General features: G+C 41.9%; 28 non-coding genes across 28 annotated transcripts; 14 read left to right on the forward strand and 14 right to left on the reverse strand.

The window, feature by feature from the left end:
• Positions 1-4,750: 4,750 nt before the first annotated feature.
• Trnaq-cug (transfer RNA glutamine (anticodon CUG)) lies at positions 4,751-4,822 on the reverse strand. The gene has a single exon. It is a non-coding gene; the product is annotated as a tRNA-Gln (tRNA).
• Positions 4,823-5,069: 247 nt separating this feature from the next.
• Positions 5,070-5,158, forward strand: Trnay-gua (transfer RNA tyrosine (anticodon GUA)). The gene is given in 2 exon segments: positions 5,070-5,106; positions 5,123-5,158. It is a non-coding gene; the product is annotated as a tRNA-Tyr (tRNA).
• Positions 5,159-5,516: 358 nt separating this feature from the next.
• Positions 5,517-5,588, reverse strand: Trnaq-cug (transfer RNA glutamine (anticodon CUG)). The gene has a single exon. It is a non-coding gene; the product is annotated as a tRNA-Gln (tRNA).
• A 247-nt stretch (positions 5,589-5,835) lies between these two features.
• Trnay-gua (transfer RNA tyrosine (anticodon GUA)) lies at positions 5,836-5,924 on the forward strand. Its single transcript is given in 2 exon segments — positions 5,836-5,872; positions 5,889-5,924. It is a non-coding gene; the product is annotated as a tRNA-Tyr (tRNA).
• A 358-nt stretch (positions 5,925-6,282) lies between these two features.
• Positions 6,283-6,354, reverse strand: Trnaq-cug (transfer RNA glutamine (anticodon CUG)). Its single transcript has one exon. It is a non-coding gene; the product is annotated as a tRNA-Gln (tRNA).
• Positions 6,355-6,601: 247 nt separating this feature from the next.
• On the forward strand, positions 6,602-6,690 carry Trnay-gua (transfer RNA tyrosine (anticodon GUA)). The gene is given in 2 exon segments: positions 6,602-6,638; positions 6,655-6,690. It is a non-coding gene; the product is annotated as a tRNA-Tyr (tRNA).
• Positions 6,691-7,048: 358 nt separating this feature from the next.
• Positions 7,049-7,120, reverse strand: Trnaq-cug (transfer RNA glutamine (anticodon CUG)). Its single transcript has one exon. It is a non-coding gene; the product is annotated as a tRNA-Gln (tRNA).
• A 247-nt stretch (positions 7,121-7,367) lies between these two features.
• Trnay-gua (transfer RNA tyrosine (anticodon GUA)) lies at positions 7,368-7,456 on the forward strand. The gene is given in 2 exon segments: positions 7,368-7,404; positions 7,421-7,456. It is a non-coding gene; the product is annotated as a tRNA-Tyr (tRNA).
• Positions 7,457-7,814: 358 nt separating this feature from the next.
• On the reverse strand, positions 7,815-7,886 carry Trnaq-cug (transfer RNA glutamine (anticodon CUG)). The gene has a single exon. It is a non-coding gene; the product is annotated as a tRNA-Gln (tRNA).
• A 247-nt stretch (positions 7,887-8,133) lies between these two features.
• Trnay-gua (transfer RNA tyrosine (anticodon GUA)) lies at positions 8,134-8,222 on the forward strand. The gene is given in 2 exon segments: positions 8,134-8,170; positions 8,187-8,222. It is a non-coding gene; the product is annotated as a tRNA-Tyr (tRNA).
• A 358-nt stretch (positions 8,223-8,580) lies between these two features.
• Trnaq-cug (transfer RNA glutamine (anticodon CUG)) lies at positions 8,581-8,652 on the reverse strand. Its single transcript has one exon. It is a non-coding gene; the product is annotated as a tRNA-Gln (tRNA).
• A 247-nt stretch (positions 8,653-8,899) lies between these two features.
• Trnay-gua (transfer RNA tyrosine (anticodon GUA)) lies at positions 8,900-8,988 on the forward strand. The gene is given in 2 exon segments: positions 8,900-8,936; positions 8,953-8,988. It is a non-coding gene; the product is annotated as a tRNA-Tyr (tRNA).
• A 358-nt stretch (positions 8,989-9,346) lies between these two features.
• Positions 9,347-9,418, reverse strand: Trnaq-cug (transfer RNA glutamine (anticodon CUG)). Its single transcript has one exon. It is a non-coding gene; the product is annotated as a tRNA-Gln (tRNA).
• A 247-nt stretch (positions 9,419-9,665) lies between these two features.
• Positions 9,666-9,754, forward strand: Trnay-gua (transfer RNA tyrosine (anticodon GUA)). The gene is given in 2 exon segments: positions 9,666-9,702; positions 9,719-9,754. It is a non-coding gene; the product is annotated as a tRNA-Tyr (tRNA).
• A 358-nt stretch (positions 9,755-10,112) lies between these two features.
• Trnaq-cug (transfer RNA glutamine (anticodon CUG)) lies at positions 10,113-10,184 on the reverse strand. The gene has a single exon. It is a non-coding gene; the product is annotated as a tRNA-Gln (tRNA).
• Positions 10,185-10,431: 247 nt separating this feature from the next.
• On the forward strand, positions 10,432-10,520 carry Trnay-gua (transfer RNA tyrosine (anticodon GUA)). Its single transcript is given in 2 exon segments — positions 10,432-10,468; positions 10,485-10,520. It is a non-coding gene; the product is annotated as a tRNA-Tyr (tRNA).
• Positions 10,521-10,878: 358 nt separating this feature from the next.
• Trnaq-cug (transfer RNA glutamine (anticodon CUG)) lies at positions 10,879-10,950 on the reverse strand. Its single transcript has one exon. It is a non-coding gene; the product is annotated as a tRNA-Gln (tRNA).
• A 247-nt stretch (positions 10,951-11,197) lies between these two features.
• Positions 11,198-11,286, forward strand: Trnay-gua (transfer RNA tyrosine (anticodon GUA)). Its single transcript is given in 2 exon segments — positions 11,198-11,234; positions 11,251-11,286. It is a non-coding gene; the product is annotated as a tRNA-Tyr (tRNA).
• A 358-nt stretch (positions 11,287-11,644) lies between these two features.
• On the reverse strand, positions 11,645-11,716 carry Trnaq-cug (transfer RNA glutamine (anticodon CUG)). The gene has a single exon. It is a non-coding gene; the product is annotated as a tRNA-Gln (tRNA).
• Positions 11,717-11,963: 247 nt separating this feature from the next.
• Positions 11,964-12,052, forward strand: Trnay-gua (transfer RNA tyrosine (anticodon GUA)). The gene is given in 2 exon segments: positions 11,964-12,000; positions 12,017-12,052. It is a non-coding gene; the product is annotated as a tRNA-Tyr (tRNA).
• A 358-nt stretch (positions 12,053-12,410) lies between these two features.
• Positions 12,411-12,482, reverse strand: Trnaq-cug (transfer RNA glutamine (anticodon CUG)). The gene has a single exon. It is a non-coding gene; the product is annotated as a tRNA-Gln (tRNA).
• A 247-nt stretch (positions 12,483-12,729) lies between these two features.
• On the forward strand, positions 12,730-12,818 carry Trnay-gua (transfer RNA tyrosine (anticodon GUA)). Its single transcript is given in 2 exon segments — positions 12,730-12,766; positions 12,783-12,818. It is a non-coding gene; the product is annotated as a tRNA-Tyr (tRNA).
• A 358-nt stretch (positions 12,819-13,176) lies between these two features.
• Positions 13,177-13,248, reverse strand: Trnaq-cug (transfer RNA glutamine (anticodon CUG)). The gene has a single exon. It is a non-coding gene; the product is annotated as a tRNA-Gln (tRNA).
• Positions 13,249-13,495: 247 nt separating this feature from the next.
• Trnay-gua (transfer RNA tyrosine (anticodon GUA)) lies at positions 13,496-13,584 on the forward strand. Its single transcript is given in 2 exon segments — positions 13,496-13,532; positions 13,549-13,584. It is a non-coding gene; the product is annotated as a tRNA-Tyr (tRNA).
• Positions 13,585-13,942: 358 nt separating this feature from the next.
• Positions 13,943-14,014, reverse strand: Trnaq-cug (transfer RNA glutamine (anticodon CUG)). Its single transcript has one exon. It is a non-coding gene; the product is annotated as a tRNA-Gln (tRNA).
• Positions 14,015-14,261: 247 nt separating this feature from the next.
• Positions 14,262-14,350, forward strand: Trnay-gua (transfer RNA tyrosine (anticodon GUA)). Its single transcript is given in 2 exon segments — positions 14,262-14,298; positions 14,315-14,350. It is a non-coding gene; the product is annotated as a tRNA-Tyr (tRNA).
• Positions 14,351-14,708: 358 nt separating this feature from the next.
• On the reverse strand, positions 14,709-14,780 carry Trnaq-cug (transfer RNA glutamine (anticodon CUG)). Its single transcript has one exon. It is a non-coding gene; the product is annotated as a tRNA-Gln (tRNA).
• Positions 14,781-15,027: 247 nt separating this feature from the next.
• Trnay-gua (transfer RNA tyrosine (anticodon GUA)) lies at positions 15,028-15,116 on the forward strand. The gene is given in 2 exon segments: positions 15,028-15,064; positions 15,081-15,116. It is a non-coding gene; the product is annotated as a tRNA-Tyr (tRNA).
• Positions 15,117-15,428: the final 312 nt, after the last annotated feature.

A 15,428-nucleotide genomic window follows, 5' to 3' on the forward strand; every position in this document is an offset into this window, starting at 1 on the left:
CATCTGACGAATTTTTCTACTTTTGTTTGCTGCACATCAGCCAAACTATCCTCTACCTCTGAGCAACTGCGTCCCTGCGCAATATTGCTGTTCATAAGAATGTCGTCACCTTCAACCATTTGTGGCACGTTTACACAGCTACTAGATTCTTTCACCTCGTTACTATTTCTACCCCCTTCATTCATCATTTCCTCCTCTCTAAAGTTTTGCAGTACTGATTCTACTTCTGCTACTTCTACTTCAGCTTTTAGATTGCCATTTTCATCGAAGATGTAAGCTTTTACTTCATCATTATCCCCATCAGACTCAAACCCATTATCTATTTCTTCCCCATTATCTACCTTGAGTTCCTGTTCTTCCTTGACCCATTTTTCTAGTGTATCCAAAATACTATCCACTATTTTGTGAGAGTGGCTTAACACATCACTGGTATTATCTGTATTTATTTCGTCATCCATGTTGTCTGTCTGTGTATGTTGGCTGATTGTCTGTGTTTCCGTTACTGGCTGTGTTACTGTTACCGCCTGGTGAGCGCCAGTTTCCTCATAGACGGGATTTAGTTTCCCACACGCGGCCTGTTGTGTTCATCTGTGACACCACTAGATATAGTAGCATCATGACTCCCTTCTTGTCTTAATGGCATAGTATTTACTTCTCCACTTTCGTCATAGTAGTTGTTACGAAAGCGTGGTGAGTATCTACCCCCTCTTCCTCTGCCACGGCTTTGGTTTCGATAGTTTGTTTTGGTGTGCCTAACTTCCATATTTCTAACGTTCACGTTTCCATTATTTTGTACGTGATTGTTAGAAGATTTGTTATTCTGCTGCACCTGCTCCTCAGCAGCAGCTACTCTTTCCACTCTTTCCAGATATTCAATAAATTTGTCTATATTATCTCTAGGGGCGGAAATGATCCTCTTCTGCCAGTACCACGGCAGCTTACCTTCTAAACCCATAATGATCATATCTGGCTTCATCTTTTCTGTCAAATGTGACAGTCTTGAAACCCACTTCCTAGCGAAATCCTTTACTGATTCACGCCCTGGGAAAAACTTCTTACCACTCCAGAATTCCCTTAACACATCATTTTGTTTGTTATGTGACCAGTATTCGTTGAGAAATGCAGACTTAAATTCAGATAAAGTTTTACATTTGATCATTAGATCCGCTGACCATCGCAAAGCATCACCTGACAAATGACTTCTTATAAATGAAATTTTTTCTCTTTCTGACCAAGTGTTGGGGAGAACATCCTCAAAGTCATTCCAAAATTCAAGAGGGTGAATGTACTTATCAGGATCAAAGCGCAAAAACTGTCGACACCCTATAAAAGCGGCGTCAACTGAAGTCACATGCTGTACAGTAGAATGACTAGAATTAACAGAGGTTACTCTATTTTCTAGGTTAGCAATGTTAGTATTTAATTCCTCTACTTGTGACTCTACTGCTTCTATCCTGGCAGAACATCTTTGTTCCACTGCACCACGAATTTCGGTACAGGTTTCTTTTACTTTCTCAATGTTTTTCTGACAAGTATCTACTTTAATTTGTACCTCTTTAACTTTGTCAGAGCAAAGTTTGGACTCGTTGCTCAATCTTTCGGACAACCTCACTTCCAAAAGTTCATCTGCCTCTTGATAATTTTTTTGAATTTGATCTATTTCACATTTGAAAGTACTATGCATTTTAGTTAACTGTTGGCCTACTTTTACTTGAGTGTCATGATGAATAGCATCTATCTTATAATTCAAACTATTCCATTTTGATTGCAGTTCTTCTTTTAGTTCTTTATTACTATCCTCAATTTTAGCCTCAATTTTATTTTGGTTTGATTCGAGTTTGGCAAACAGTATTTGCATCCAATCCGGAGCTTCTACCTTGATACTTTGTATCTCTTGACTTGACTGAGCTGGAGATATATTGAGCTCAGTTTCACTACCTGACAAAGTTAGCAACTCTACTGGCTCCCTTTTGACTTCTATTTCACTTATTGATTGCATCCCTGCACTCTCATTTAAATTAAAGTCATAATTTACTGGTGACAAATTACGTTCTAGTTCAATATTTGAGGGATTAATGGAACCATCCTCATTAAACTCAATTCCTGATCCTGAGGATTCTTGGTCAGAGACCGGTTCCCTTCTGAAATGTACACTACTTTCCATATCTTTTAGTTTGTTAGCAGCAGTTAATAAATATTTTAAAAGTCTTTGACTTAACTTAAATGCTTGATTTCGACGAATGATGTCGTCGCGGTGTACCAGCAATCGTGATGCGACGCGTCGCGACGTATTGAAGGCAGCAGCAGCAGCAGCTGTAGCGTCGAGTACCGCCACAGGAATCGCCTACTGCAATAGCTCCAGGGGGGGGCAGCAAGGCACCGTTGACCGCTCGGCGCAGCCGGCAGCTGTCTCGCAGATCAGCGCAGCTCCGCGATGACGCACCGTCTTCCTTTAGTCTCAGCGCCGTCGGCAGCCGCGATCCAGCATCGTCGCCTTCCTCACCATCGTCACTAACCAACGTACAGCGGTAGACACTTATTGTTTATACACTACACCCGCCTTTACTGGTAACACTGTTCCCACACTAGTTCAATTCAGTGTCCTGTTATTGCCTACCGAGTTCGTTAATTTATACCAATCGCTTTCACACATCGAGCACTTTTATTTGCTTTTAATTCAGTTTTCCCGGCCGATAAGCACCATATGTGGGGCGGCGAAGAAGTTGTCGAATGAGTTGTTTGAATGTTCATTTCACGTAACAGACTATTGCCGATGCAACATATGTGGGACGGCAAAGAAGTCGTTGTTTAATGTTGAATGAAAGTTGAACATTGCCACCTTAAATCACGCGAGCCTGGCAACTAATTTGGTGGCCAGTCAGAAAGCGAAGGGAAACTTACTGACCTTAGTTCCCAGTCTGCACGGCCACATTCCTGTACAGCCCAGCTAAACGAAAAATATCCATAGTTCTTCACGGGATTAGGGCTGCTTCAATAAAATTTTAAAGTTCCAAACAAGATTTTATTATCTTAAAGGCTCACACAAATTACTCGAAACTTCTGAAAATGCTAAAGACATTAAATATTGTTAATTCAGCCAATCGTTTAATAGTTCAGAGGCGACTTCTACAGCAAGTTCCTCCCGAATAGTTCATTACTCTAACTAACGGTGCTCTATTAATAGTTCGCAATAATGTTAAAAAAAAAAGATTAATGCTCGCCTTAAAAGTGGAATTAGTCACCACTTGCCACGCGGAATTATACTTCACACGGACGGCACAATAACAGTTTGTTACCGAAGTCTAAACGATCCAGGACGGTGTACAGTCCTCGCGATTTTCAATGTCCGTTTACATTGCTAAGTACGCGCATGTCACAGCCCGCTATGACGTCACCCGAGGCGAGGCGCGATCGGACGTTAAGCTCGCGTGGACTAGGCGTTGGTCTAATGCGGAGTGAGCTTACTACTGCCTCTGCCGCTCTTTTTATATAGCTCCGGCGCGTACCGCCAAGAGAGCATCTGTTCTTTCTGTTCTTTCCGTTCATATGCAGATGCCTGCGGCCTCCAAATGACCGCTATCTCAGGCACATAATCTTAAATATCACATTTAATAATAGCTTTACAAACTTCTCAATTTTTGTATACATACATCTGAGCAGTACAGAAGCACGTAGAAAATCTCAGCCAGCTAAAATTAAAACTTTACTCTCTAGAATTTTTCCAATGGAACTAACGGTAGATTGTTACCTCTGAACCATAGCTTTATCAAGACTTGTATCAGCTGTTAATTATGCTACAAGACTAAAACTTGGTGTAGCTTTGTTAATTGTCCTATCTGATCATTGGTCTTAAAGAATTTGTTTTATCATTAAAATTTAAAGTACTTAATCTATAATGCTTATGTACATTTTACTCACAAAAGTAGTTTTTACTAAATTACTAAAAAACTAGAAGAGGTAACTGATTGCGGTATTCCCATTATTATTATTAGGGTGAACTGAAGCATCCTACCAATTTTCAATATTGTAGCTCTATTATTTCGCGCCTCTGATTTTTCCGAAAAACGCGGATTCTGGAGTCAATTTTAGTTTTATGGTTTTGGAAACCAGCACCACTCATTAATGACTTCTTACTGCACCTTCTCACCAAATTTTGGCTTCCTAGCGTCATTATTTAGCGCCTCCTATTTTTCTTTCAAAACGTGAATTTTACGTAAACTACTAATTTTATAACATTAAGATTTGTTACCTGAAACATTATTACATAGAACTATACTTTAACAAAGTTTTACACACAAATCTTAATTTTTACTTTTATGTTAAATGTGGTGCAATACTATATGCAGGCGCGTTACGATGACGTGACGCTACTAGCAGTGAACTAGGGTAAGTCCCGTGCACTCGCTCGCCTCTGTATCTTATACATGATACAACGCTTGCTTTGCTTCACTCCCTATGTTTTAAACCTATTTTAAAGGAAATTCATTTGCTCAGCTTGTAATAGCTAGTTGATAATCATGGGATTTTTAACCTTCGTGGGATAATGATATTTCTTCGAATTATCGTAAAATTGCTTGCTCTTACAGGTATTACTCGTTTAATGTTCTATATAGGTCACAAAGTCGCACCAATATTCGGCCGTTTTATAGACGCATCGTTTTTTACACAAACGTAGAAACTAACGCCGTGAGCCTATTGCTGCTACTTCCTCAGCGAGAAACTCTTATTACAGAAAATTTAGACTAAACGAAGGTTCCACCGAGATTCGAACTCGGATCGCTGGATTCAGAGTCCAGAGTGCTAACCGTTACACCATGGAACCAGACAGCAGGATAAGACTCGTAATACACTTAGCAGTCCTCTGACATACTTCAGACACTTCCTACTTGCATATTTTAACCTAATAGACACCATCGAGCATTATAAAACTTAATCTGGGCAATGTTTGCAGTTGCAGCCGATGATTGCATTTCCTGTGCGTCTATATGGCCGCGCTGAGTAACAGTGGATGCAGACGGCAGACAGGGACGGACGTAAAGCAATGAGTAGGAATAAGAAAGTATACAGAGCCTCTGGTAGCTCAGTTGGTAGAGCGGTGGACTGTAGTGGAGGATTCACAGTTATCCATAGGTCGCTGGTTCAAATCCGGCCCAGAGGACTGTTTTTCTAATCTCATCAGCAAAGAGGCTCCAGAGAATGCCCACTGAGTCAGAACCTCCCTATGTTTTAAACCTATTTTAAAGGAAATTCATTTGCTCAGCTTGTAATAGCTAGTTGATAATCATGGGATTTTTAACCTTCGTGGGATAATGATATTTCTTCGAATTATCGTAAAATTGCTTGCTCTTACAGGTATTACTCGTTTAATGTTCTATATAGGTCACAAAGTCGCACCAATATTCGGCCGTTTTATAGACGCATCGTTTTTTACACAAACGTAGAAACTAACGCCGTGAGCCTATTGCTGCTACTTCCTCAGCGAGAAACTCTTATTACAGAAAATTTAGACTAAACGAAGGTTCCACCGAGATTCGAACTCGGATCGCTGGATTCAGAGTCCAGAGTGCTAACCGTTACACCATGGAACCAGACAGCAGGATAAGACTCGTAATACACTTAGCAGTCCTCTGACATACTTCAGACACTTCCTACTTGCATATTTTAACCTAATAGACACCATCGAGCATTATAAAACTTAATCTGGGCAATGTTTGCAGTTGCAGCCGATGATTGCATTTCCTGTGCGTCTATATGGCCGCGCTGAGTAGCAGTGGATGCAGACGGCAGACAGGGACGGACGTAAAGCAATGAGTAGGAATAAGAAAGTATACAGAGCCTCTGGTAGCTCAGTTGGTAGAGCGGTGGACTGTAGTGGAGGAGTCACAGTTATCCATAAGTCGCTGGTTCAAATCCGGCCCAGAGGACTGTTTTTCTAATCTCATCAGCAAAGAGGCTCCAGAGAATGCCCACTGAGTCAGAACCTCCCTATGTTTTAAACCTATTTTAAAGGAAATTCATTTGCTCAGCTTGTAATAGCTAGTTGATAATCATGGGATTTTTAACCTTCGTGGGATAATGATATTTCTTCGAATTATCGTAATATTGCTTGCTCTTACAGGTATTACTCGTTTAATATTCTATATAGGTCACAAAGTCGCACCAATATTCGGCCGTTTTATAGACGCATCGTTTTTTACACAAACGTAGAAACTAACGCCGTGAGCCTATTGCTGCTACTTCCTCAGCGAGAAACTCTTATTACAGAAAATTTAGACTAAACGAAGGTTCCACCGAGATTCGAACTCGGATCGCTGGATTCAGAGTCCAGAGTGCTAACCGTTACACCATGGAACCAGACAGCAGGATAAGACTCGTAATACACTTAGCAGTCCTCTGACATACTTCAGACACTTCCTACTCGCATATTTTAACCTAATAGACACCATCGAGCATTATAAAACTTAATCTGGGCAATGTTTGCAGTTGCAGCCGATGATTGCATTTCCTGTGCGTCTATATGGCCGCGCTGAGTAGCAGTGGATGCAGACGGCAGACAGGGACGGACGTAAAGCAATGAGTAGGAATAAGAAAGTATACAGAGCCTCTGGTAGCTCAGTTGGTAGAGCGGTGGACTGTAGTGGAGGATTCACAGTTATCCATAGGTCGCTGGTTCAAATCCGGCCCAGAGGACTGTTTTTCTAATCTCATCAGCAAAGAGGCTCCAGAGAATGCCCACTGAGTCAGAACCTCCCTATGTTTTAAACCTATTTTAAAGGAAATTCATTTGCTCAGCTTGTAATAGCTAGTTGATAATCATGGGATTTTTAACCTTCGTGGGATAATGATATTTCTTCGAATTATCGTAAAATTGCTTGCTCTTACAGGTATTACTCGTTTAATGTTCTATATAGGTCACAAAGTCGCACCAATATTCGGCCGTTTTATAGACGCATCGTTTTTTACACAAACGTAGAAACTAACGCCGTGAGCCTATTGCTGCTACTTCCTCAGCGAGAAACTCTTATTACAGAAAATTTAGACTAAACGAAGGTTCCACCGAGATTCGAACTCGGATCGCTGGATTCAGAGTCCAGAGTGCTAACCGTTACACCATGGAACCAGACAGCAGGATAAGACTCGTAATACACTTAGCAGTCCTCTGACATACTTCAGACACTTCCTACTTGCATATTTTAACCTAATCGACACCATCGAGCATTATAAAACTTAATCTGGGCAATGTTTGCAGTTGCAGCCGATGATTGCATTTCCTGTGCGTCTATATGGCCGCGCTGAGTAGCAGTGGATGCAGACGGCAGACAGGGACGGACGTAAAGCAATGAGTAGGAATAAGAAAGTATACAGAGCCTCTGGTAGCTCAGTTGGTAGAGCGGTGGACTGTAGTGGAGGATTCACAGTTATCCATAGGTCGCTGGTTCAAATCCGGCCCAGAGGACTGTTTTTCTAATCTCATCAGCAAAGAGGCTCCAGAGAATGCCCACTGAGTCAGAACCTCCCTATGTTTTAAACCTATTTTAAAGGAAATTCATTTGCTCAGCTTGTAATAGCTAGTTGATAATCATGGGATTTTTAACCTTCGTGGGATAATGATATTTCTTCGAATTATCGTAAAATTGCTTGCTCTTACAGGTATTACTCGTTTAATGTTCTATATAGGTCACAAAGTCGCACCAATATTCGGCCGTTTTATAGACGCATCGTTTTTTACACAAACGTAGAAACTAACGCCGTGAGCCTATTGCTGCTACTTCCTCAGCGAGAAACTCTTATTACAGAAAATTTAGACTAAACGAAGGTTCCACCGAGATTCGAACTCGGATCGCTGGATTCAGAGTCAAGAGTGCTAACCGTTACACCATGGAACCAGACAGCAGGATAAGACTCGTAATACACTTAGCAGTCCTCTGACATACTTCAGACACTTCCTACTTGCATATTTTAACCTAATAGACACCATCGAGCATTATAAAACTTAATCTGGGCAATGTTTGCAGTTGCAGCCGATGATTGCATTTGCTGTGCGTCTATATGGCCGCGCTGAGTAGCAGTGGATGCAGACGGCAGACAGGGACGGACGTAAAGCAATGAGTAGGAATAAGAAAGTATACAGAGCCTCTGGTAGCTCAGTTGGTAGAGCGGTGGACTGTAGTGGAGGATTCACAGTTATCCATAGGTCGCTGGTTCAAATCCGGCCCAGAGGACTGTTTTTCTAATCTCATCAGCAAAGAGGCTCCAGAGAATGCCCACTGAGTCAGAACCTCCCTATGTTTTAAACCTATTTTAAATGAAATTCATTTGCTCAGCTTGTAATAGCTAGTTGATAATCATGGGATTTTTAACCTTCGTGGGATAATGATATTTCTTCGAATTATCGTAAAATTGCTTGCTCTTACAGGTATTACTCGTTTAATGTTCTATATAGGTCACAAAGTCGCACCAATATTCGGCCGTTTTATAGACGCATCGTTTTTTACACAAACGTAGAAACTAACGCCGTGAGCCTATTGCTGCTACTTCCTCAGCGAGAAACTCTTATTACAGAAAATTTAGACTAAACGAAGGTTCCACCGAGATTCGAACTCGGATCGCTGGATTCAGAGTCCAGAGTGCTAACCGTTACACCATGGAACCAGACAGCAGGATAAGACTCGTAATACACTTAGCAGTCCTCTGACATACTTCAGACACTTCCTACTTGCATATTTTAACCTAATCGACACCATCGAGCATTATAAAACTTAATCTGGGCAATGTTTGCAGTTGCAGCCGATGATTGCATTTCCTGTGCGTCTATATGGCCGCGCTGAGTAGCAGTGGATGCAGACGACAGACAGGGACGGACGTAAAGCAATGAGTAGGAATAAGAAAGTATACAGAGCCTCTGGTAGCTCAGTTGGTAGAGCGGTGGACTGTAGTGGAGGATTCACAGTTATCCATAGGTCGCTGGTTCAAATCAGGCCCAGAGGACTGTTTTTCTAATCTCATCAGCAAAGAGGCTCCAGAGAATGCCCACTGAGTCAGAACCTCCCTATGTTTTAAACCTATTTTAAAGGAAATTCATTTGCTCAGCTTGTAATAGCTAGTTGATAATCATGGGATTTTTAACCTTCGTGGGATAATGATATTTCTTCGAATTATCGTAATATTGCTTGCTCTTACAGGTATTACTCGTTTAATATTCTATATAGGTCACAAAGTCGCACCAATATTCGGCCGTTTTATAGACGCATCGTTTTTTACACAAACGTAGAAACTAACGCCGTGAGCCTATTGCTGCTACTTCCTCAGCGAGAAACTCTTATTACAGAAAATTTAGACTAAACGAAGGTTCCACCGAGATTCGAACTCGGATCGCTGGATTCAGAGTCCAGAGTGCTAACCGTTACACCATGGAACCAGACAGCAGGATAAGACTCGTAATACACTTAGCAGTCCTCTGACATACTTCAGACACTTCCTACTCGCATATTTTAACCTAATAGACACCATCGAGCATTATAAAACTTAATCTGGGCAATGTTTGCAGTTGCAGCCGATGATTGCATTTCCTGTGCGTCTATATGGCCGCGCTGAGTAGCAGTGGATGCAGACGGCAGACAGGGACGGACGTAAAGCAATGAGTAGGAATAAGAAAGTATACAGAGCCTCTGGTAGCTCAGTTGGTAGAGCGGTGGACTGTAGTGGAGGATTCACAGTTATCCATAGGTCGCTGGTTCAAATCCGGCCCAGAGGACTGTTTTTCTAATCTCATCAGCAAAGAGGCTCCAGAGAATGCCCACTGAGTCAGAACCTCCCTATGTTTTAAACCTATTTTAAAGGAAATTCATTTGCTCAGCTTGTAATAGCTAGTTGATAATCATGGGATTTTTAACCTTCGTGGGATAATGATATTTCTTCGAATTATCGTAAAATTGCTTGCTCTTACAGGTATTACTCGTTTAATGTTCTATATAGGTCACAAAGTCGCACCAATATTCGGCCGTTTTATAGACGCATCGTTTTTTACACAAACGTAGAAACTAACGCCGTGAGCCTATTGCTGCTACTTCCTCAGCGAGAAACTCTTATTACAGAAAATTTAGACTAAACGAAGGTTCCACCGAGATTCGAATTCGGATCGCTGGATTCAGAGTCCAGAGTGCTAACCGTTACACCATGGAACCAGACAGCAGGATAAGACTCGTAATACACTTAGCAGTCCTCTGACATACTTCAGACACTTCCTACTTGCATATTTTAACCTAATCGACACCATCGAGCATTATAAAACTTAATCTGGGCAATGTTTGCAGTTGCAGCCGATGATTGCATTTCCTGTGCGTCTATATGGCCGCGCTGAGTAGCAGTGGATGCAGACGGCAGACAGGGACGGACGTAAAGCAATGAGTAGGAATAAGAAAGTATACAGAGCCTCTGGTAGCTCAGTTGGTAGAGCGGTGGACTGTAGTGGAGGATTCACAGTTATCCATAGGTCGCTGGTTCAAATCCGGCCCAGAGGACTGTTTTTCTAATCTCATCAGCAAAGAGGCTCCAGAGAATGCCCACTGAGTCAGAACCTCCCTATGTTTTAAACCTATTTTAAAGGAAATTCATTTGCTCAGCTTGTAATAGCTAGTTGATAATCATGGGATTTTTAACCTTCGTGGGATAATGATATTTCTTCGAATTATCGTAAAATTGCTTGCTCTTACAGGTATTACTCGTTTAATGTTCTATATAGGTCACAAAGTCGCACCAATATTCGGCCGTTTTATAGACGCATCGTTTTTTACACAAACGTAGAAACTAACGCCGTGAGCCTATTGCTGCTACTTCCTCAGCGAGAAACTCTTATTACAGAAAATTTAGACTAAACGAAGGTTCCACCGAGATTCGAACTCGGATCGCTGGATTCAGAGTCCAGAGTGCTAACCGTTACACCATGGAACCAGACAGCAGGATAAGACTCGTAATACACTTAGCAGTCCTCTGACATACTTCAGACACTTCCTACTTGCATATTTTAACCTAATCGACACCATCGAGCATTATAAAACTTAATCTGGGCAATGTTTGCAGTTGCAGCCGATGATTGCATTTCCTGTGCGTCTATATGGCCGCGCTGAGTAGCAGTGTGTGAAGACGGCAGACAGGGACGGACGTAAAGCAATGAGTAGGAATAAGAAAGTATACAGAGCCTCTGGTAGCTCAGTTGGTAGAGCGGTGGACTGTAGTGGAGGATTCACAGTTATCCATAGGTCGCTGGTTCAAATCCGGCCCAGAGGACTGTTTTTCTAATCTCATCAGCAAAGAGGCTCCAGAGAATGCCCACTGAGTCAGAACCTCCCTATGTTTTAAACCTATTTTAAAGGAAATTCATTTGCTCAGCTTGTAATAGCTAGTTGATAATCATGGGATTTTTAACCTTCGTGGGATAATGATATTTCTTCGAATTATCGTAAAATTGCTTGCTCTTACAGGTATTACTCGTTTAATGTTCTATATAGGTCACAAAGTCGCACCAATATTCGGCCGTTTTATAGACGCATCGTTTTTTACACAAACGTAGAAACTAACGCCGTGAGCCTATTGCTGCTACTTCCTCAGCGAGAAACTCTTATTACAGAAAATTTAGACTAAACGAAGGTTCCACCGAGATTCGAACTCGGATCGCTGGATTCAGAGTCCAGAGTGCTAACCGTTACACCATGCAACCAGACAGCAGGATAAGACTCGTAATACACTTAGCAGTCCTCTGACATACTTCAGACACTTCCTACTTGCATATTTTAACCTAATCGACACCATCGAGCATTATAAAACTTAATCTGGGCAATGTTTGCAGTTGCAGCCGATGATTGCATTTCCTGTGCGTCTATATGGATGCGCTGAGTAGCAGTGGATGCAGACGGCAGACAGGGACGGACGTAAAGCAATGAGTAGGAATAAGAAAGTATACAGAGCCTCTGGTAGCTCAGTTGGAAGAGCGGTGGACTGTAGTGGAGGATTCACAGTTATCCATAGGTCGCTGGTTCAAATCCGGCCCAGAGGACTGTTTTTCTAATCTCATCAGCAAAGAGGCTCCAGAGAATGCCCACTGAGTCAGAACCTCCCTATGTTTTAAACCTATATTAAAGGAAATTCATTTGCTCAGCTTGTAATAGCTAGTTGATAATCATGGGATTTTTAACCTTCGTGGGATAATGATATTTCTTCGAATTATCGTAAAATTGCTTGCTCTTACAGGTATTACTCGTTTAATGTTCTATATAGGTCACAAAGTCGCACCAATATTCGGCCGTTTTATAGACGCATCGTTTTTTACACAAACGTAGAAACTAACGCCGTGAGCCTATTGCTGCTACTTCCTCAGCGAGAAACTCTTATTACAGAAAATTTAGACTAAACGAAGGTTCCACCGAGATTCGAACTCGGATCGCTGGATTCAGAGTCCAGAGTGCTAACCGTTACACCATGGAACCAGACAGCAGGATAAGACTCGTAATACACTTAGCAGTCCTCTGACATACTTCAGACACTTCCTACTTGCATATTTTAACCTAATAGACACCATCGAGCATTATAAAACTTAATCTGGGCAATGTTTGCAGTTGCAGCCGATGATTGCATTTCCTGTGCGTCTATATGGCCGCGCTGAGTAGCAGTGGATGCAGACGGCAGACAGGGACGGACGTAAAGCAATGAGTAGGAATAAGAAAGTATACAGAGCCTCTGGTAGCTCAGTTGGTAGAGCGGTGGACTGTAGTGGAGGATTCACAGTTATCCATAGGTCGCTGGTTCAAATCCGGCCCAGAGGACTGTTTTTCTAATCTCATCAGCAAAGAGGCTCCAGAGAATGCCCACTGAGTCAGAACCTCCCTATGTTTTAAACCTATTTTAAAGGAAATTCATTTGCTCAGCTTGTAATAGCTAGTTGATAATCATGGGATTTTTAACCTTCGTGGGATAATGATATTTCTTCGAATTATCGTAAAATTGCTTGCTCTTACAGGTATTACTCGTTTAATGTTCTATATAGGTCACAAAGTCGCACCAATATTCGGCCGTTTTATAGACGCATCGTTTTTTACACAAACGTAGAAACTAACGCCGTGAGCCTATTGCTGCTACTTCCTCAGCGAGAAACTCTTATTACAGAAAATTTAGACTAAACGAAGGTTCCACCGAGATTCGAACTCGGATCGCTGGATTCAGAGTCCAGAGTGCTAACCGTTACACCATGGAACCAGACAGCAGGATAAGACTCGTAATACACTTAGCAGTCCTCTGACATACTTCAGACACTTCCTACTTGCATATTTTAACCTAATAGACACCATCGAGCATTATAAAACTTAATCTGGGCAATGTTTGCAGTTGCAGCCGATGATTGCATTTCCTGTGCGTCTATATGGCCGCGCTGAGTAGCAGTGGATGCAGACGGCAGACAGGGACGGACGTAAAGCAATGAGTAGGAATAAGAAAGTATACAGAGCCTCTGGTAGCTCAGTTGGTAGAGCGGTGGACTGTAGTGGAGGATTCACAGTTATCCATAGGTCGCTGGTTCAAATCCGGCCCAGAGGACTGTTTTTCTAATCTCATCAGCAAAGAGGCTCCAGAGAATGCCCACTGAGTCAGAACCTCCCTATGTTTTAAACCTATTTTAAAGGAAATTCATTTGCTCAGCTTGTAATAGCTAGTTGATAATCATGGGATTTTTAACCTTCGTGGGATAATGATATTTCTTCGAATTATCGTAAAATTGCTTGCTCTTACAGGTATTACTCGTTTAATGTTCTATATAGGTCACAAAGTCGCACCAATATTCGGCCGTTTTATAGACGCATCGTTTTTTACACAAACGTAGAAACTAACGCCGTGAGCCTATTGCTGCTACTTCCTCAGCGAGAAACTCTTATTACAGAAAATTTAGACTAAACGAAGGTTCCACCGAGATTCGAACTCGGATCGCTGGATTCAGAGTCCAGAGTGCTAACCGTTACACCATGGAACCAGACAGCAGGATAAGACTCGTAATACACTTAGCAGTCCTCTGACATACTTCAGACACTTCCTACTTGCATATTTTAACCTAATCGACACCATCGAGCATTATAAAACTTAATCTGGGCAATGTTTGCAGTTGCAGCCGATGATTGCATTTCCTGTGCGTCTATATGGCCGCGCTGAGTAGCAGTGTGTGAAGACGGCAGACAGGGACGGACGTAAAGCAATGAGTAGGAATAAGAAAGTATACAGAGCCTCTGGTAGCTCAGTTGGTAGAGCGGTGGACTGTAGTGGAGGATTCACAGTTATCCATAGGTCGCTGGTTCAAATCCGGCCCAGAGGACTGTTTTTCTAATCTCATCAGCAAAGAGGCTCCAGAGAATGCCCACTGAGTCAGAACCTCCCTATGTTTTAAACCTATTTTAAAGGAAATTCATTTGCTCAGCTTGTAATAGCTAGTTGATAATCATGGGATTTTTAACCTTCGTGGGATAATGATATTTCTTCGAATTATCGTAAAATTGCTTGCTCTTACAGGTATTACTCGTTTAATGTTCTATATAGGTCACAAAGTCGCACCAATATTCGGCCGTTTTATAGACGCATCGTTTTTTACACAAACGTAGAAACTAACGCCGTGAGCCTATTGCTGCTACTTCCTCAGCGAGAAACTCTTATTACAGAAAATTTAGACTAAACGAAGGTTCCACCGAGATTCGAACTCGGATCGCTGGATTCAGAGTCCAGAGTGCTAACCGTTACACCATGCAACCAGACAGCAGGATAAGACTCGTAATACACTTAGCAGTCCTCTGACATACTTCAGACACTTCCTACTTGCATATTTTAACCTAATCGACACCATCGAGCATTATAAAACTTAATCTGGGCAATGTTTGCAGTTGCAGCCGATGATTGCATTTCCTGTGCGTCTATATGGATGCGCTGAGTAGCAGTGGATGCAGACGGCAGACAGGGACGGACGTAAAGCAATGAGTAGGAATAAGAAAGTATACAGAGCCTCTGGTAGCTCAGTTGGAAGAGCGGTGGACTGTAGTGGAGGATTCACAGTTATCCATAGGTCGCTGGTTCAAATCCGGCCCAGAGGACTGTTTTTCTAATCTCATCAGCAAAGAGGCTCCAGAGAATGCCCACTGAGTCAGAACCTCCCTATGTTTTAAACCTATATTAAAGGAAATTCATTTGCTCAGCTTGTAATAGCTAGTTGATAATCATGGGATTTTTAACCTTCGTGGGATAATGATATTTCTTCGAATTATCGTAAAATTGCTTGCTCTTACAGGTATTACTCGTTTAATGTTCTATATAGGTCACAAAGTCGCACCAATATTCGGCCGTTTTATAGACGCATCGTTTTTTACACAAACGTAGAAACTAACGCCGTGAGCCTATTGCTGCTA

The sequence above is a fragment of the Schistocerca gregaria genome, chromosome 2 (assembly GCF_023897955.1).
Source record: "Schistocerca gregaria isolate iqSchGreg1 chromosome 2, iqSchGreg1.2, whole genome shotgun sequence".
NCBI classification, from domain to species: domain Eukaryota; kingdom Metazoa; phylum Arthropoda; class Insecta; order Orthoptera; family Acrididae; genus Schistocerca; species Schistocerca gregaria.